The sequence below is a fragment of the Macrobrachium nipponense genome, chromosome 2 (assembly GCF_015104395.2).
Source record: "Macrobrachium nipponense isolate FS-2020 chromosome 2, ASM1510439v2, whole genome shotgun sequence".
NCBI lineage: Eukaryota > Metazoa > Arthropoda > Malacostraca > Decapoda > Palaemonidae > Macrobrachium > Macrobrachium nipponense.
This window is the reverse complement of record NC_087201.1, coordinates 95,573,187-95,593,980: the sequence shown is the minus strand read 5'-3', so window position 1 is coordinate 95,593,980 and position 20,794 is coordinate 95,573,187. Positions and strand designations below refer to the sequence as shown.

General features: G+C 52.6%; 1 protein-coding gene across 2 annotated transcripts in view; it reads left to right on the top strand.

Moving 5' to 3' along the window:
* LOC135220800 (uncharacterized) overlaps positions 1-20,794 on the top strand; it is a 324,318-nt gene that overhangs the window by 466 nt on the left and 303,058 nt on the right. The window lies entirely within an intron of this gene.

The following is a 20,794-nucleotide window of genomic DNA, read 5'->3' as shown; positions in this document are numbered from 1 at the left end:
CCCTAGGGTCAAAGCTGAATACCTAGCATTGTCCTTGCCAAAAGCATTACCTTTTTTCATGCCTACTTACCTAGTAGTTATTAATACCTGAGGTTAGGCTACACCTACCTAGGGTAAACAACTGAGTGAAGGAGCTGCAGCCACCTTAACCGTGTTCGGACCCACCCTCAGAAAAAGTACTTTAACTCGTCCTGATACCGGAGAGGGGCACCAGTCCGAGTCATTGGTTGTGGGAGCAACACCTCAAGACCTCTACTTTCCTCTCGAAATGGGGGGAAACTGCCTTGGAACCATCGTACTTAGGTGGAAGCACCATACGAACTAAAATAAGCATGTGAGGTCTTTGTAAAATATGTTTTCAAGCCAGTTTTTAAATCCAATGTGGTGTCGTCTGCATCCGGTCCCATACATAAGTGGCATGGCTCTCACGTCCTTCCCAGCCTTCCCAGCACTCATTTGAACAATATTAGCATGTAGGGTAAACAATCGCAGTCGATCCATCATCATTGCGTGGCTCGGCCTTATTCACTTGATATTTAATTGGTGAAACAAGAATTACCTAGATCTTTAAGCATACCATTCAAAAGATTAAAGTTTCGTCAACGTAATGTGATATGGGGTAAACAACCGCATGGACTGGCCCAACACACCGACGGTCACGGCTGGTCACCCTCCAAAAAAGTACTTATAACGAGCCCTGACACCAGAGATGGGCATCAGTTGCGGCTTGTTGTTGGTGAGGGACAGAGCTAAAGACCTCTACTTTCCTTTCGAAGTAAGTATTTTCTCCAAAGTTAGAAATTAAGGCCAAATTTAAAGCATTAAACAGAGGGTAGTGAAAAGGGTGGCCAAAACAGTGCAAATCTCACCAAAACACTTTCGAAATTTTTACTTACGCTTAAATATGTTAGAAGATTGACGCCATCTCGATGTTTGTGGAGTTGCTTGTGTCGACAAACTAGCTACCCATTTCCTGTGATAAATCCGCACACCACTTGCACCCACAGATGCTTGGGCACTTTCATCACTACAGCGGAACACAGTCACTGGCCACGACGTTTTTAAGGAAACTACTGTTTTGGTAGAAGACGACGAAGAGTGCACTAGATAATTATTTAAATAAATAGTAAAACATCAATATTTTACATATTTATGATGGTTAATTTAAAATATTCTTTATTGAAAAAGTAACTATTCTGACTCAAATCTAAGTAATTATTTTTGGAATGAGAACGTTCTTTCAAGCCTGTATTATGATGTCACGACATCTTGACTTGTTCCGACACGGCATACAAACCTTCGGTCCTTTTACAATAGGAAGGTACTAGCGGCAGCTGGATAGGTCGTAAGCTTTCGAACAAGGGGTTCGTAGTTAACTGCTTGTCCGACAGCGCGCGCGCGCGACTGGGAGGTAAACAAATCACCTTTTTCTTTCGGCCTCGCGGTGGATGGACGTGTTGTTCGACGCTCTCTGCCCGCTTCTCGTCGTTTGCTTTCTGAGTATTTGGTTGTAATTGTGTGTGAAAGAGTTATTGTAAGTACAATTATTCTCTTTTTTCATTTAATTGCTGCCTTCAATTATTGGTATGATGGAATCTCTCGCCTCGCTACACGGAGACTTTGCCCGGGTATCGAAGGCGTAAATGCGGGAAGTTCAGATCGTTCCCGGAGATTGGACCCTCATATTTATGTGCTCTCGGTGTCGGGGGGCGCGAATGCACCCGAGCCGAGCCCTGTGATGTGTGTAGATTGGTCGGAGGCGCAGTGGACTTTGTATGAGGGCAGGAAGAAGCGAAGGCCTGCAAAGGAGTCGTTCGGAAAGCTCTCCCGCGACTCCTTTGGTGACGGACACTTCGTCTTCTTTCCTGCCGCCCGCTCAACTTCCACGTATCGCGCCTTCCCCTTCGTGTCTAGGTCCTTCTCCTCTCCTGACGTTGTCGAGTGTGGAGAGGGCGCTAGATACCCTGACGTAGAGTTGTACTCTGGGTCCTCTATCCGTTCGTCTTCGCGCGAACGGGTAGAGGATCCTTCTAATCACCCGACTTTTGCCTCCTCAGGTGCGGTTGCCGCGAAGGATGACCTCGGACAGGTGTGGGCATCGTTGGGGCTGCAGGGCGTGCCGAGTGTCCAGGGGCTGCTCTATCATCTCGCTGGCTCCGTGGCGGTCACCCATGCAACGGTCACGACCACCCACCACGACCCTTACAAACCCCTGGCTATGCTTCACCTCCTCACTGGTGTACACCCAGCACGCGGTCTCTGTAACACCCACTACATCGGTTGCAGGGGCCAGTCGCCGTAACTCGGGGGAGTGTGATGCCGCCACCTGGGTTTGCCGTGCTGCCCGCGACCGGACTTCATGTGCCCGAAGAGCTCGCCCCTGGACCTCCCACCGGTACCTAGGATGTCTGTGCCGCTGGTTCGACCACCTGTACCGACACAGTCTGCCGTACCGCCGTGACCACCGCTGCTGTACCTGTACTGCTCCTGCTGTCTCGTCTGCCGTTCCTGTGATGCTCGCACCTGCTGATGTTGTTCCTGTTCCTGGCGCCGCTGCTCCCGATGGCTGGTCTGTTCGGACAGGTACGTCGGGCCCTGTTGCTTGCAACGGCAACAGCACCCCCGGCTCCGTCCTGGATGACAGATCTGACGTCGGTCCTGAGGAGGTTGACGAAGAAGAAGAAGAAGAGGAGGAAGGTGTCGTCGTCGTCTTCATCGTCTTCTTCGTCGTCGTCGTCGTCTGCCGCCTCTTCCCCACCTCTTCTTCTAAGGCTCCCCCGCCGAAGAAGAAGAAGGTCGCCTCCCCCTCCCCTAAGAAGTCTCCTTCGGGAACTTCTAAGGGCCCGTCTCGCTCTGTGAGACGGGGGGTTCTTCCGCTGGTCGCCCTGCCTCCTTCGGGAGCAGGACCCGTCTCTTCTCCCGCAAGAAGAAGATACGGGGACCAGAGGGGTGCCGGCTAACACCGGCACTTCCTCACCTGCTGTCAGTGGTTCGGCCACAGCAGCAGGGTCCGGCTCGCCACTCGTTCGCGAGAGGTACCGAGTGTACGTCGCCTACCAGCGACCGTGCAGCCAGGAACCAGACCTCTGAGTCCGCTCAGCGTCAGGTTCACGGCACGGAGCGGAAGACTGGTGACAGCCGCTCACGCGACTCTCACCAGGCCAGCTCTCGCTCTCGGCGGCGAGCAGCTGGCTACCCGGGCGGACGTGACGGTCCATGACCGGCCACGGGCTGAGGCTGTGGGAAGAGGTCCCCCCGTTCGCCGACACCAGCCACGGTCTGGTACCACGAACTGACGCACCGTGAGGATACGCAACCGATCTACCGTGACAGTGGAGCTCGCCGGTCGCCTGACCGTCGCTCTCACAGAGTAGCGATCGGGTACGGCGACCAGCACCAGCTCCCTCTGACACACGAGACCGGGGCCGCTGTTCTCGGTCCAGCCGTTCTCCACAGCGAGACGGCTCGACTAGGTCTGCAGCTCGATCGCCACCGCGGGTTGGCGATCGCCTGCAGTCCTCCAAGCCCGCTGGTTCTACCAGCGAGCGAGGAGAGAGCGTCAGGTCTTCCTCTCCCATACCTTCAACCTCCTCAAGTTACACCCGGGAGGGGCGAGGTATTGAGGAGTGATCGTGAGGGGTGCGCCCCTCAGGATCCCGCCACCGCGTCGTACGCACCAGGCTCGGTTCTCGGACCAGCCAGGTCGTACGCACAGGTGGTTGGAGGAGACCGAGAGGGGGCTGTCGCTGCTATCCTCTCCTTGAGGGAGGAGGGTCTCGGGAGGTGCTCCTGTTCGAGGACTGGACGGTCCAACTCCACAGGATGCAGTTACTCCTGAGATCCAGAGGAACTTTGCCGAGGTTATTGCGCTGATTCGTCAGCACAACGACCTCGGGGAAGGATCGCCGCTCCCACCATCCGAGCCCACGTCCCGGCTCGAGGCGTTCTGGGGCCCGAAGAGGGAACCCAGACCGACGGTGGGTTTGCCGCGGTCGGAGCTTGCGGACTCAGTGCTGGACCAGGTTGAATCGCTTGTCTCCGGACAAGACGGTTCGCTCAAGTCTGGCAGGTCGAGCAAGCTGCTTCCACCTCCTCTGCTACGACAGCGGCGGTTTTACGTGCCATCTGAAGACCCGATGCCGCCCAAACCCAAACAGGTGAACCCGGAGTTAGCCAGGCTGACTCCGGGTGTGTCTCTGCAGCAGCTCCTGTCCGAGAACCTGTGGTTCTCGCAGCAAGAGGCACTCGGCCTGGAATCTACCGCCATGGCAGCTTTCCAGGCCGTCTCCTGGCTAGATCTGTGGTCCCTCACAGTACTCTAAGGTCGCAGCCAACTCCGGGAATTTCTCCCGAAGATGACTCGCCTTCAGGAGACTTGCCAGTCTGGAGGAAGAGCCATCTCCTTCTTGCCCACCAGACGGTGAACCTGTGGGCCAACCTGGTTCTCCGACGAAGGGACGCTGTCCTTACTCGGGTTTCCAGGGCGGCCGGGCGTGAAGCGGCGTTGGGACTTCGAAACGGACCTCTACGGAGTTCCACGTCTCTCTTCCCAGGAGAGATGGTGGACGCTGCGGTGGACAGACGGCGCACTGACGACAGTGACCGTCTGGTTCACCAGGCAGTCTCGAAGGCTTTCTGGGCAGCCTCGGACTGCGGCCAAGTCTAAGAGCTCGGCTAGCGCTTCCTCGGCGCTAAGACGGTTTGCTGCGTCGAAGCCCCGAGGAATGACTCTGTCTTCTTCAACTTCTGGCAAGGGGAGCCGTAACCAGCCCTCCTCCCAGCCCTCCTCATCCCGTGGAGGCTCTGGGAAGAAGTCGAAGAAGAAAGGGGGGAAACGCTAGGGACAAGGCGTTCCCCCTCACCTGCTTGCCGGAAGTGGGGGGGTGCCTGGCCAGCCATTGGGCAACTTGGCAGCGCTACGGCGCCGAGACCTGGATTGTAGATGTCCTTCGGGAGGGATATCTATTACCCTTTGAATCTCGGCCACCCCTCACCTCCAACCCGGTCCAACAGCAGTCGTACGTTTCCAGGGTCATCGAAGGACGTAGCACTGAGACAGGAGATAAAGACCATGCTGAGCAAGAGAGCTGTAGAGATCGTCACGGATCAGTCACCGGGCTTTTACAGTCGACTCTTCCTGGTGGAAAAGTCTACGGGAGGCTGCGGCCCCGTGATAGATCTCTCTCCCCTGAACCGGTTTGTTCGCCAGACCCGGTTCACGATGGAGACGGCACGCTCAGTGCTCGACTCCATCAGGGAGAACGATTTCATGCTTTCAGTGGACTTGAAGGATGCGTATTTCCAAATACCCATTCATCAGTCCTCCAGAAAGTACCTCCGCTTCATCCTCGACGGGACGGTGTACCAGTTCAGGGCACTGTGCTTCGGTCTCTCAACCGCCACAGGTGTTCACGCGAGTGTTCACTCTGGTGTCTGCTTGGGCCCATTCGCACGGGATACGTCTTCTGAGGTATCTCGACGACTGGTTAGTCCTGGCGAGCTCCCGCTCGCAGTTGCTACAGGACAGGGATCGACTGCTCGAGTTCTGTCGCGATCTGGGATCGTGGTGAACTTCGAGAAGTCCGATCTCGAGCCCAAGCAGAGGATGAAGTACCTGGGTATGCTGATCGACCACGGTAGCAGGGCGAGTCTTCCCCGCAGACTCGCGGATCAGCAGATTCAGGGAGGCAGCCAACCAGTTCCTGTCTCGGCAGGAACAGGTAGCTCAGCGATGGCAAGTCGTGATCGGACACCTGTCGTCGCTCGAGAAGTTAGTCCCTCACGGGCGTCTTCACCTGCGGTCTCTTCAGTGGAGACTAAAGGAGAGTTGGTCGCAGGCGACGGATCCCCCAAGCTTTCCAGTGTCACTGACACAGGAGGTGAGGCAGGACCTAGCCTGGTGGCTGGACGACAGGAACCTCTTAAGAGGAGTGCCTCTGCGCACTTCCCCCCCCGGACATGCAGCTGTTCTCAGACGCATCGACCGAGGATGGGGCGCACACCTGGAGGAGTTGCTGACTTCAGAGTGTGGGACGAGAACGACAAGCACCTTCACATCAATGTACTGGAACTCAAGCAGCGTTTCTCGCTCTCCAAGAGTTTCAGGAGCCGCTTGATGGGACACTCAGTGGTGTTGATGTGCGACAACACCACGGTGGTGGCTTACGTCAACAAACAGGGGGGCCTAGTGTCTCTCCCGTTGTACCAGTTGACTCGGCAGGTGCACGAGTGGGCTCAGGCACACTCAATAGAGCTGTCGGCACGCTACATTCCAGGGGAAGAGGAATGTAGTAGCAGACACGCTCAGCCGTCGGGATCAGGTGATAGGGACCCGAATGGTCTCTACACCAGGACGTGGCGGAAAGGCTCTTCGACCTGTGGGGGCGACCAGTCGTGGATCTGTTCGCCACCCGGTCACAACAGGAAGCTCCAGGTGTTCTTCTCGGCCGTGCCGGACCCATGGGCAGCTGCAGAGGACGCTCTTCAACACCCGTGGGACAATCTCTTCGCCTATGCCTTTCCCCCGTTCAGCCTGATTCGCAAGGTGATCAGTCGAGCACTGGTCACCCCGAATCTCAGGATGATCCTGGTGGCTCCCAAATGGCCACAGGCCATTTGGTATCCGGACCTGCTGGCTCTTCTCGCAGGAGAACCGAGAGCGATTCCCCCTTGGCACAACCTTCTCGCCCAGCCACACGTCGAGCGTACCACCGAGCAGTCCAGTCCCTACGTCTTCACGGCTGGCTGTTATCCACCATCTCTTGCGAACGAGAGGCTTTTCTCGTAGCGCAGCAACAGAGATGGCTGGAAACGTCCGTCAGTCCTCTGCAGCTGTGTACCAGGGGAAGTGGGCCGTCTTCTGTGGTTGGTGTCGTAGACGGGGGTCTATCTCCTCTCAGAGCCACTCTTCAGCAGGTAGCGGATTTCCTCGTTTTTCTTCGCCGAGAGAAGCTCCTCTCAGTCCCCACAGTCAAAGGATACAGAGCCGCCTTGGCGCTCGTCCTGAAACTGAGGGGGTTGGACATCTCGAACTCGTTCGAGATCTCCTTGCTTATGAGGAGCTTCGAGAGGTCTTGCCCACCCAGGGAACTCAGGCCCCCTGCGTGGGATGTGACTCTCGTCCTTAGGAGTTTGACTCGAACGCGTTCGAGCCACTCCGAGAGTCGTCAGACAGGGATCTGACCCTCAAGACCCTCTTCTTGCTGGCCCTGGCATCGGCGAAGAGAGTAGGGGAACTTCATGGTCTTTCCTATGATGTACGACACTCCAGGGGATGGGGATCCGTGACGCTCGATTTCATCCCGAACTTCGTTGCGAAGACTCAGAAACCGTCGGTCCCTGACGACAGGTTCGAGTCATTCACGATTCCCTCCCTAATGGACTTCACCGATAATGATGCGGATGAGATGCTGCTCTTTGTCCTGTGAGGGCGCTACGGCGCTATCTGAAGAGAACTCGACACCTCAGGCCTGAGTGTCGACGCCTCTTCGTTAGCACCGGGGTCACCAAGAAAGAAGTATCCAAGAACACTCTTTCTTCTGGCGCGTGAGGTCATCAGGAGGGCGTATGAGGCTGATGGTAGTGACGACATCCGTACGTCCCGTCCGAGAGCTCACGAAGTCAGAAGTATTGGCCCGTCGTTGGCGTTCCGTAAGAACTTCTCCGTGGCGCAGGTCCTGAAGGCAGGGGTCTGGTCTAACCAGACTACCTTTACGTCCTTCTACCTTCGGGATATTGCCCACAGGTCCTTGGATACATTTTCCTTGGGACCCGTGGTGGCTGCTCAACAAGTTGTGTAGCTAACCCAGACCCTCGCAGGCTGAACAGCATCGAGTCCTGGTGTGACTGTGTGGATGGATGTGTGAGTGAGTGAGTGACTGGTCTCTCTCTTCCATCTTTTCCTTCCCCTCTACCTGTGGCAGAGGGCCATGGTCGTCACTACGCTGGATGAGGACGAGATGCAGGTGAGCTATATGACAGAGCCCATCCTATCCCTTTCACTAGGGATAGGAGCAGAATATCCACCACTTCCTTCTACAAGGGGGGGAAGTGGATGCCTACAAGAGTCAAACCCATGACTTTATATTTGCTCCTGTACAGGAACAAGTTCTTACATTGCTGGTTACGAAGAGATACGCATGCCTCTCTCTTAGTACTCGGTCCAGAGGTCTGACCATTGATCCTGCGGTGCACACCCCGATCAATCGGACAGAGGCTTGGATCCCTCCCTCGCTCTTACGACCAGGGAGGCTTCCAAGGTTGGGCGAACACCAGTCTGTTCACAAAAGACTCAGATTCCTCCCACCAAGAAGTGAGTCTTCCTATTGTAAAAGGACCGAAGGTTTGTATGCCGCCGTCGGAACAAATGACAATTTGTCTAAATTGCATTTTCCTAACTATACAAAAACCTGAGGTCCTTTTACACATAGCCCCACCTCTATGCCACCCTCACTCTGCAGTTTTTGCTTGGGACCAAAAGCAAAATGATTTGTTTACCTCCCAGTCGCGCCGCACGCGCGCCTGTCGGACAAGCAGTTAACTACCGAACCCTTGTTCGAAAGCTTACGACCTATCCAGCTGACCGCTAGTACCTTTCCTATTGTAAAAGGACCTCAGGTTTGTATAGTTAGGAAAAATGCAATTTTAGACAAATTGTCATTTTCGTACCTATTGTAGATGAATTGCTATACTCAACTCTCTTGCAGAACAGTTTACCAGTTATTCATGCAGATTGTTATCAGCTATTCATGTAATTGTTATAATTGTAATGCGCATATGTAACTTTATTATTTACTTTTTGGATATATGAAAATGTTTTACTGCCGGATTACCGCTGTAGTGTGACGCAGTCGCTTTCGGTCCCTGGGCCTTTTTCTGTTTTTGCGCCATAAGAAATTAATGGGGCCGTGGAAGTTAAAAGTCGTTAAAAGAGGAAAGTTAGCATTGAGGGGTCATATGTTTTTGATTGAGAAAAATACACTTGTTCCGATACGTAATACAAACCTCGGTCCTTTAACAATAGGAGGTAACTAGCGGCAGCTGGGACGGTCGTAAGCTTCGAACAAGGGGAGAACGGTAGTTAACTGCTTGTCCGATCGTGCGCGCGCCCGCGCGCCCGAGAGGTGAAGAATCACTTTTGCTTTCGGCCGCGGGTGTGAAGGACGTGTTCGTCATCGCTCTCTGCCCGCTTCATCGTCGTATGCTTTGTTTATATTGTGTTTTCTACTAATGGTTTGGTTTGACTTGAAAATGAAACTGTAAGTACACTGTTTCATTTTCATTACTTAATTATGAATCAACATGGAGCTATCGCCGTAGAGACGGCGATTTCCGCTCTTTTTCATGAATTGAACCCTTGAATTATGTCTCTGCCGAGGGCGGGCGCACTCACGCCGAGTCATGTATTTTGGGCGAAAGTGTGTAATTGAAAGATGTAAGTACTCTTTTTCATTATATTTTTGCCCTGTGCGTTCGTTGCCGAGAGCTTGATTGCGCTCGGCAAGAGCCTCTTATTTTGTATGAATAGAATGCAATGAAATTGGATTCGCATTCAGTGTTTTCTTTTCATTTTCATTTATTAATTGCATAAATTTAATTTTGGATCAAATTCCCGCTCTTACACGGGAATTAATCCTTGTACGATTATTGCTGGAAACGTGAAAATAGCAAGTGCAGTATTGTTCATTTTCATATATATTTTATGATAGCAATCATTTGATTATGGATCAATTTCCGCTCTTACCGGGAATTGATTTTTTCCCGTCTTTAAGTTCTATGAGGTGAATCGACAAGTGCAAGTATTTCTGTGTTTTCAGTTTTCATATTCTTTTCACTGCTGTGCGGGGTAGGGAAGGAAGGTCTGCAGGAAGTCGTCGAAAAGCTCTCCCCGTACGTCCCTTGGTATCCGATTCTTTTCGTCTTCTTTCCTGCCCCCCCGCTCAGCTTCCCTCGTATTTTGTTTTTGGGGTCTTCCTTCGTTCGGGTGGGGCAAATGTCTCCCCCCCCCCGTGCGTGAGGGAACCCTCTTACTAATCTTTCTGTGCTACCGCGGTGCTACAGCCGTGGAGACGACCTTTGGCAGGCATGGACACTGCGGCTGCAGGGGCGTGCTAGCATCCCCCGATCTGCTGCAGATTCTAGCGAGGTCTGGGGCGGTGACCTTGAGTGGTCTCCACTACAACCCCCTTCACTGCCGCTTATGCGGCTTCCCCCCGACTGGTCTACACCCCTGCTGTGTCGTTGACTGCCGTCTTCCGCTTCTTCTAGGGCCGGTCGCCGCCGTAACCGAGGATGGGTTATGCCGCGCTGCCTGTGTTTTCTTCGTGTTGCCTGCCCCGACTTCCGCTGTTGCAGCAGCTCGCCCTGGACCGGCCGCCAGTACCACCTGGCTGCCGATGATTCTACAGGCGATGGCTGGCCTGCCGACCTGTCGCTGATGTGGTTCCCGCTACTTGCTTGGCTGTCCCTTCTGTGTTTAACCGCTGGCCGCTGTTCTTCCGCTCCTGAGCTGGTTGCTGTTCCTAGTCGCTCCTGGTTCCTGCGCCTTCCATGCTGAGTCCTGCCCATGGTGTGTTCTTCCAGTCCCCAGGTCCTTCCGGACGGTGAGTCCGGGCCGTATGCATTCGGCAATGGGCACGCTCCGGCCTGGAGATGACCTGACGACTGTCCTGCGTTACTGACGAAAGAAGAGGAAGGTGTCATTTCGTCTGTTGCTGCCTCTTCCCCTCAACTTCTAAGGCCCTAAGCCGAGAAGAGATGCTGCTCCACCCCCTAAGAAGTCCCTTCGGAACTTCTAAGGGCCCGTCCCACCTTCGGTGGGACGGGGGTCCTTCTGCTGTCCTCCGCTTCCTTCTCGGAGCCGGGCCCGTCTCCCCTTCCGTAGGAAGAGAATAGACGGGGACCAGAGGAGTAATCGGTTAGCTCTGGTACTGTCCTCGCCTGGTGCTAGCACGATGCCGCTACGCCAGGTTCCAGGCTCGGTCCCTCATCCATCGTTCGCAGGAGTATCCCGAGTGTACGCTCTCCCTCTGAAGAACCGTGCAGCCAAAGTTTTCGGCGCCAGAGTTCGCTCGGCGCCAAGACCAACGGCACGGAGCAGAAGCCTGGCGAGAACCCGCTCGGTGACTCTTCAGCCAGGCCAGCGGCCCTCCTCCGCAGCGACCAGCTGGTAACGGAGTTTTGTTTCCCCCTAAGAAGACTCCTTTCGGAACTTCCAAGGGACTCGTCACTTCCGTGTGACGGGGGGTTTCTTTCTGCTGCTGGTCCTCCTGTTCCTTCGGGAACGGGTCCCGTCTCCCCCTTCTGAGAAGAAGAAGAAGACGGACCCAGGGTGTGCTGAGCTACACGCTGGTACACCCTCGCCTGGTCTTGGCAGCTCTCTGCTGCTAAGCCATGTACCCCCGGGCTCGGTTTTCTCTCGTCCGCGAGAATTCCGAGTGACGATCTCCTTCGGGTGACCGTGCAAGCCAAAGTTAAGACGCCTGAGTTCGCTCAGCGTCAGACCGAGGCACGGCAGAAGAATCTGTCCGAGAGCCGCTCAGGTGACTCTCTCTCGCCAGGCCATCGGCCGCTCTCGCAGCGACCATCCGGTACCAATCGGGTGGACGTGAGGTCTCGACCGCCACGGGTTGAGGCTGGAAGAGGTCCCCCAGGTCCCCCTTTCGACCACGGTAACCATCCTCGTCTGGGTACCAGCGGTTTGACGTGCCCGCGAGGACGCTCACCGGTCTCACGTTCGAAAGCGAAGCCTGTCATGTCACCATGACCCGCCTCCACATGGGACACGGGCGATACGGTGAACAACAGCAAGTCGTATGACGCACTGGACCGGGGTCGAACGAATGCCTCGAGTCAAGAGCCGCTCGCCACCAGGTGAGACGTCACGCCAGGCCTGCAGATCGATCCCCACCGCGGGTTGTGTGATCGGCTGCAAGTCCGCCCCACGGACGCTGGTCCTGGCCAGCGAGCGGGGGGGGGAGCGTCAGGTCTATCCTCTCCACTACATCAACTTCCTCGGGCTACACCGGGAAGAGCGTGGTAGCTAGGAGTGAATCGTGAGAGGTGCGCACGCTCAAAATCCCGTCACGACGCGCACGTGCCGACGTTGGTCCCTTAAGTTACAACCAGGACGTACGCGCAAGTGATTGGAGGCGACCGTGGCAGGGGGAGATGGGGTATCGTCAGTTCTGTCTCTCCGATACCTTCAACTTCCTCTGCATAACGCCAGGAAGAGCTAGGTATATATAGAGTGATCGTGATAGATTGCGCCGCTCACGATCCCGTCACGACTGACGGCACGTGCCAGGTTGGTCTTAGGACCACGCAGGACGTACGCGAAAGTTGATTGGAGGAACCGTCAAGGGATCTGGCTGCTGGCTTCTCTGAGGAGGAGGGTCTGGGAGGCTGCTCTTGTTGGAAGGACTGGACGGTCCTAACTCCTCACAGACGCTGTTAACTTCCGAGATTCAGAGTAACTTTACCCAGGTTATTGCACTGATATCGTCGCCAACGACCGGGGGACAGATCGCCGCTCCCACCAGCAGAGCCCATGTCTCTGCTCGAGTCGTTTTGGGGCCCGAGAGGAACCCAAACCGACGGTGGTATGCCGCGAATCGAGCTTACCGATTCTGTCTTGACCAGAGTCTCCTCGTCTCCGGACAAGAAGGCCTCTCTCAGTTTCTGGCCGATCGATCAAGCTACTCCACCTCCTCTACTGCGACAGCGGCGTTTCTACGTGTCTTCGGACACCGTAGTTAAATACTCCTTTCGGTCCTCCTGAGATGTTTTCGACCTCGACGAGGGACTGAATGAGTCGGAGGACGGTCATCGTCTCTCTCCTGTCCAGGTGTCGATTCAGCCCCCCCAACGACGTTCACAGGTGCGCAACCCTTACCACAGTGAGCGTTTCGTAACCCTCCTCGGAAAAACGTTTTTCCTCCTGACGATCGTTTTCCCGACTCTGGAGCCATCCGCCGCAAGGCTATGGCTGCTCCTACTCTCCTCCAACTTGCTAGTTCCACTGGGATGGCGAGCGAGTATCCAATTCCTCCCCCCCATTCCCTTTCTCTCCCTTACGGCTACGAGGGAAAGGGGAAGGATCCTACAGAGATTTCTCTGAGGATCCCACGTTGGGACTGGCGCTACCAGGGGGGACCTGGGTGTGTTGGGTCCGGGTCCTACCTGCCGTAAGCCCCGGTCGTTGAGAGGGATCCCCCTGCCCCATTCTCGATTTCTACGGGGAATCGATAGGACGCACCAGCCGATATCGTTTGACGAATTTCGGTGGGGGTTTTCGCACTGCTTAGAATTCTACAGGAATTTCTAGCGCATTCAGAGTGTTTTAGAGTTTCTTACGATCTCCAAACACTTAGGCGAGACCACGGTCCCAAACTGAGGCGAGGAAGAGAAATCCCCGATATGTTACACGATAAATCTGGCACCTCCGCCTATGCTCGAATTCCTGGAATTTCTAGGCATTAGAAGAAGCCTGCTTCTGACAAGAAGACTAGCTCACAGTAGGCGCCCAACCTGGAATAGAGAAAGACGGACGGGAATATCCAGTTTGGGCTGGAATTCTATCGTCTTGTATTCTGTTCACCATTGAAGCTTTCCTCGTTCGAGGAAAGACTCTCCTTCACTCTCTTTAATAGAGAAACGAAGGTGTCGATCTCCAATCCTTATTTTGTTTTCTTGAGGAAAGAATTTATGATGGAGATCGTTTTTCAGAATCCACAATATACTACGTATATTACCTCGCGACATGATTCTGCTAAGCAGTTGAAATGGTCCGAGGGGTAGCGCATATCCTGGTTATTTCTATACGGATGCGACTTAGACGAAAGTATTCTAATTGAACTGCAAACCCGGGTGCCTGCAACCTCCCAGGAGTTTCCAGTTTCAATTTTATATACTTTGGTGTTGTCACACAACACCATTTTATAGCTTTTATATTTACCGAAATTCGTTCGCTTAATATATTGCTCGAGCATATCTTTTTATGCTGCGGTGGTTCTAGCCGAACGCATTCCTTCGTGAAAGGATTACTTTGGCAACTCCAGATGACGAGTCAGCGACAGCTACTGCGTATTTAATTGCCCGAGGCATTTCAGTATCAGCTGCCGCTTTGAGATAGACGGTTTGTTTATGTCCTTTTCTCCCCTGCTTTGATTGAAATAACAAACGTACTCGCGGCCCAACAATCACGGACTTTAAGTCTCTGATTAACGGGGATTTCTCGCATACATGATGACAATCTACTGCTGAGAAACGCTAGTATTCTCGTCTTCGGTATTGCGAGAATTTTAAACCAGAGATCTCTAATCGACTCCTCATCTTTCCTGTTGACCCGCAAACGGTCAACAGAATCTGTAATAGTCTCTTGCTGCATCAGTATCCCGATAATTCGAAGATTTTTTTGCGGAATCTGAGTGTTGTCCTCAAATATTTGTATTCGGAGGTGTACAATTGTTCTATGTTTTCACGCCCGGATTAGCAGATGTTATTGAAAGACATCGCCTACTCCCACACCTGCCAGCTCTACTTTCCACACGTTCAGGCCCAGAAAGCGTTCTTCAAGCGGCTCTCCCCTGTGTTTCATTACTCTGAAGAACTCCCCGCTTTCCATTGCACAACGGAACAGCAATGAAATGGCGGTTAAGCGTTTTCAGTCATTTGTAAGCACAGTTTTAGAATCTTTGAGATTCCTTCTCTCGATTCAGCTGGAAGACGTAGGTTTGCATGCAGTGCCTACCTCGCTTCAACGTCACATAGTGTTGTTTCTCCATAAGCTGAGTATTCAAACGTCTATAGATTTTCTTGCCATCATGGACGCTCGGTCTTTTTAAGGCGAATTGACTTTCGCCTTTTGAGTTTATGCATTAAGGAATCATCGCCGCGCCGTCCGCATCGGTGACTAACAAATATTTTAGTTTGTTGGTCTCTCAGCATAACTCTTTAAAGGCGGAAGTCACGTGACTTACCCGGCATGCTTGGACACTTGCCTCTACTGATTCCGAACCAGTCAATCGGCAGCTGTCAGAGCGTTCCGAGTCGTTACTGAACTATGCCTAGTGGACTTAGTTCGGGTTGTTTCCAGAGGCAATCATTACTTCGTCTTAATAGCTTGTCAGTATGAGTACGTTACATAACCAAGTCGAGAAGAGGGATAGGTCATACGACTATTCCCTTCTTTCGTCTTAGGTAACTGCATGACTTCTCTTGAGAAAGTCAGCACAAAGGGATGGGGATTTGTGACACTCGATTTTCGTACCGATCTTCGTAGCGAAGACTCAGAACCCTTCGGAACTGACGATTGGTTCAGTCCTTGCACAATACCCTCCCTAAATGGACGTCATCACCCCCACCAACCGACTCCGAATACTAGGCTATGCTGCTTGTCCTGTGAAGGTGCGACGGAGCTGTCTGAGAAACTCGACACCCAGGATGAATGTTGACGCCTCTTCACATTCTCTCGCGTTCCTCAAGACCTTCCTCCGTGCGCAGGTATGAAGGCAGGCTCCTGGTCCAACCGACGCGCATGCACCTCTTCCCCCCCTACCTTCGGATATTGCCCAAAGTTCCTTGATCTTTTTCCTTGGAACCTTGTTGTTTGCTCACACGTTTGTAGTTAACCCAGACCCTCCCCGCGCTGACAGCATCGGTCCTGTGTGACCGTAAGAATGGATGAGGAAATTGAGAGTGTGACTGGCTCCTCTTCCCATCTTTTTCTTCCCTCTACCTTTTGTAGAGGGACAACGGTCGTCACCCTGCTGGGTAAGGCCGAGATGCAGGTGAGCTACTCAATAGAGCACCATCCCTATCCCTTTTCAGTAGGGATAGGGTAATTCCACCCACTTCCTCCACAGGAGGAGGAACTGGATGCCAAATTGAGACAACCCCATCATTTTATGATTTGTCTCTTGCAAACAGAACAAGTTCTTGCTTGCTGGTACAAGAGAACGCTTGCCTCATCTCTAGTACTTAGCCCAGAGGTCTACCATTGATCCTGGGTGCACACACCGATCAATGTACAGAGGTTTGGATCCCTCCCTTGCTCTTACGACAGGGAGGCACTCCATGGTTGGAAACGAACACCATCTGTTTCACCAAAAAAGACTCAGATTCCGCCACCAAGAAGTGAGTTCCTATTGTTTAAAGGACCGAGGGTTTGTATTACGTATCGACAAATAAATTGGTCGAAAATTGCATTTTTCCTAACTATACAACCTGAGGTCCTTACATATAGTCCCACCTCATGCCCACCCCTCACTCTGCAACTTTTTTTCATGGGCCTAAAGAAAAGTGATTCTTCACACCTCTACCTCGGGCGCAAGCGGGAGCGCGCCTATCGGACAAGCAGTTACTTACGCGTTCTCCCCTTGTTCGAGATCTTACGACCGTCCCAGCTGCCGCAGTTACCTTCCTAATTGTTAAAGACCTCAGGTTATATAGTTATGAAAATGCAATTTTCGACAAATTGTCATATTTATACAATAGCTTAAATTGGAAAAAATACCTTGATTACAAAAAACTTTATTGACCATTAACCAGCATACTAATGGGTTTCAGAGACAGTTGCATATCAACGTTTTTTTGGCATATTTCCTATAACGAACACTCGTTCAGAACGATGATTTTGCTATAGTGTATTACACCCGTGCCGTAATTTATCAGGATATCGTGAATCACTAATCGTAAATGAATAACTACACTTGTCCTTGTACCAGAGACAAAAACTCCATTATCCAGAATGGATACTACTTGTAAAAAGCTCCTTACCTCTCCCTCCACCTCCACCGACACCCCTGTCCTCCTTCTTCCCTTCATAACTACCTCTCTCTTGCTCTCTGTTTTGCGCAATTGGTATGTTTTCACTCCTCCAACAACGGGGTATAATACTTTACACAAAAAACGCGGAAATTGGTGAAATAGGCACCTATGTATTGGAGTATTATACATAATATTAAAGCAAATATTTATCATTATTACATACTTTATAACTAAATTCCCATGGAAAATTTTATAATAAATGCATAAGCGTGTGTGGAAGCTCCACTAAGTGGCAAATGATATTTTGCCATTCTTACTAAGAATGGCAAAATCATCATTGCCACATTAGTGGCAAACTTAAAAGGTTTACATTTATTTCTGGATAAAGTTATTTAAAAAAATCAAAATACTAATATATACTTAAATTAATGAAAAGTGCTTGGGAAAAAAAAAAACCATTATAATCCACTTATCGGATCGTCTGCTCGGATGCAGGCTTATTCGGACCTTGTCTGGTTCGGACCAGATCAGACCTTAATCTTGGCTGATTCGGACCCATAGTAATAATTTTTATTATAGCAATGGTATTTTCTCTACGTAAAGCCAGAATCCGTATCGTTCGTGTCCCCGCGATTTACGACAGCCACCTGAATTGGGGCGTCAATGGTATTTTCGCCGTGTTTAGTACGAGCAGCCCCGGGGGTCAATTAAAGTTGTCCGATTAAAACATTGCTTAAATTCTTTTTCAGGAGTAAACTCTAAATAAAACATAGAAAATTGACCATCATATGAAGGTCTGAATAAGCTTGGATAAGGCCCGAATGAGCCAGTACATGGTCCGAATCAGCCAAGTCTAATAAGCCTGTTCCCGTCTCGTCCGTGATGGTTTTGGCCCGATGTACGCAAGTTTTGAAAAAATTGGATTGTATCTACTTTTAGAAGCATCCTGTATTTTTTTGAGTAATTTGGTTGCAAAAAGGATAATAGACATGATTTGAATAAACATTTTGAAATAACAAGTAAAGTTGACTAAATAATGAGTAAACGGTTAAACCAATTAAGGGAATAAAACTGTTGCATGTACGTCGTCTGCTGCTTGTAACTGTGTTTTTGTTGGAGGTGAGCGCTTAGGAACCTAGGAACATCAAACGTGTGGTTTCAAGTGCAATGTGGAGTGAATTAAGAACCAAAATGTGTATAACCAATCAAATAAGCACTGTGGAGTTTCGTTGTGATGGCATCAGGTAAAACCCCCAGATTACAAGGTAAAAATGAATTTCATTTCAACCCATGACCCCGGGAATATCAATTTTCATAATTTCCACTATAGTATATGCAACAAAATGTTGTTTGTTTCCGATAGAATACACCATCGGTTCCTTTCCAAAGGAATATAACTTGCGGCAGCTGGAACCGGTCCTAAGCTTCGAACAAGAGTCGGTAGTTAAAACTGCTTGTCCGACAGTGGCGCGCAAACGCACGACTGGTGTGAAGATCCCCCTTTTGCTTCGGCCGCGTTGGGTGGATGGACGTGTTCTGCATATCTCTCTGCCCGCTTCTTTGGCGTATGCTTTGTGTTTTTCTTCAAACTTGGTTTTGCTTTGTGTGTGTGGAAATTCTGTAACTACGTGTACTTGTATTTTTTCCCATTTAATATTAATATGGATTCATGTGAACTGGAGCTGTCCTTGCAACCTCCCCATCAGCCGCAGAGTTTTGTCCCTGGTGTGAGGGCCGTAGTGTGGGGCCCTCCCTCCGTCTGAAAGTGGATCCTCATGTATTGTGTGCTGTGCCGGGGCGTGAATGCTCTCGGACCGAGCCCTGTGATGTATGTATGTCCTGGGCGGAGGATCAGTGGGTGCTCTATAGGGAGGAGGAAGCACATAAGCCTGCCACGGAGTCCTCTGAAGGTTCTCCAGCGACTCCCTTGATCACAGACACGTCGTCTTCTTTCCTGCTGCCATCTCAGCTCCCGCATATGGCTCATTTCCCTTGGGGGGGGGGGGGGGGGGGGAGTTAGTTCTCGTCCTTCTCTCGAGCGTAGAGGAAGGGGCGATGATAACCCCGACGTACAGTTGTATTCGGGGTGGGGCTTGTCCCCCCCTGTGCGGGGGTAACCCCTCCTACTACCCAACCTTTGCCTCACTCAGGTGGCCCTCTTGCTCGCGGGCGATGACCTCGCCAAGGTATGTTGCTCGCTAGGTCCCCAGGCACACCGGAGCGTCGGGGGCTGCTTGGCCTCAGCTGTGTTGCTGCTCCGGTCACCTATGGACTCGGTGACCTCTCACCACCACCCCCGGTCTCAACCCGGTGGTATGCTGCCCCTCCTCACCTAGTCAACCTCAGCATGTGTCTTCGGTGGGACTCCCTCGTTCTGCTGGGAGATGGCAGGCTCTGATTGCTGGCTTTCAGAAGGAGGGGCATAAACCTCTTCCACCCGTGGGTCGTCGCTCTCTGCCCCAGCCCCCGACTTGTACCTAAGAGTTCACCCCTGGAATCTTCACACAGTACCCAGGATGTCGCTGGCGCTACCACCCCGCCTCTGCTGTACCTGCCCTGGATGGAGGACTGACGTCTTTCATGCGGAAGCTGACAAAGAAGAAGAGGAGTGTCGAACGTCGTTCGTCTTCGTCTTTGCCTGCGTGGCCTCCTCTTCCCCTTCGACTCCAAGGCTTCCAAGCCGCGAAGAAGAGGCTGGCCTCACTCCCCCCCTAAGAGTCTCCTTCGGATCTTCTAAGGAGCCTGTCCCCCCCCCCACCTGACTCCGGTGGGGACGGGGGGTTCTTCCACTGGTCATCCCCTCCCAGGCCATCTCTCCTTCGCAAGGAAGAAGACGGGGCCCAGAGGGTAACGCTAACACCGGGTACTTACCTTGCCTGGTGCTAGAGATTTCTGCCACTACACCAGGTTTCTGACTCGGCCTCTTGTTCGCGAGGGGTACCATGTAACGATCCTCCTGCGGACGACCGTACAGCCAAGGCTCAGGCTTCCGAGTTCGCCTCGCGCCAGTACTGAGGCACGGAGCGGAGGACTAAGTGAAGGTTGCTCAGGTGACTCCCGCCAGACCAACGTTGCTCTCGTAGCGATCTGCAGGCTCACCAGGGTTGGGACGTGACGGTCCCAGACCGGGCCCGCAGACTGAAGCTAGGAAGAAGTCCCCTTGAAGGCTGGTTTTTCCGGCGGTTTTTCGCCGCGCCGTGAGGACAGGCACGCGCCTCCACCAAGTGACAGTGTCTCTGCAGTTTTCCTGCCGCTGCTCCCATCGGACCCGGGCGGGTATAGGACCAGCAGCAGCTCCTCTGAACGCACGGGACCGAGCTGACTGTTCTCGGTCCAGCCGCTTCCTCCCCAGGAGAGCCACGCGACCAGGCCTGGAGCGCGATCGCCACCGCTGGATTCCGATTGCCTGCAGCTCCCCCCCCTAAGCACACCATTCTGTCTGCCGGTGGAGTGGAGGGGGGAGCTCAGGTCTTCCTCTCCGATCCCTTCAACTTTCCTCGAGTTACACTGGAAGGGCATGCGGCCCGGATTGATTTGTCAAAGAGCGCGCTCCTCACGGTCCCACCATGACGCCCTACAATGCCAGGGACGGTCTGACCGACCGGGTCCGTATGGTGCAAGTGGCAGAGAGACCAGGAGGGGTCTGACGCTGGAGTGCTTCGAGAGGCGTTCTGTTGTAGGGACTACGGTCCAACTCCTCCAATGCGTCGCTTCCGAGATCCAGAGGTCGTTTGCGGAGTTTTGTGACTGATTCGTCAGCACATGACGCTCGGGGAAGGATCACCACTCTCCCGACCATTCTGACCCACGTCCCTGCTCGAGTCCCGTTTTCTTGGATCCTAAGAGGCACTTGCACTGGAATCCACCGCCATGGCGGCTTTCAGGCAGTCTACTGGTTGGACTGTGGTCACATCCACAGTATCCAAGGTTGGTGGTCACCTCGGGAAATATCACATCTCTGAAGGTGACCCGGCTTTGCGGAGGCTGTGCCGTCTGGAGGTAAGAGCCATCTCTATACCTCGCCCAC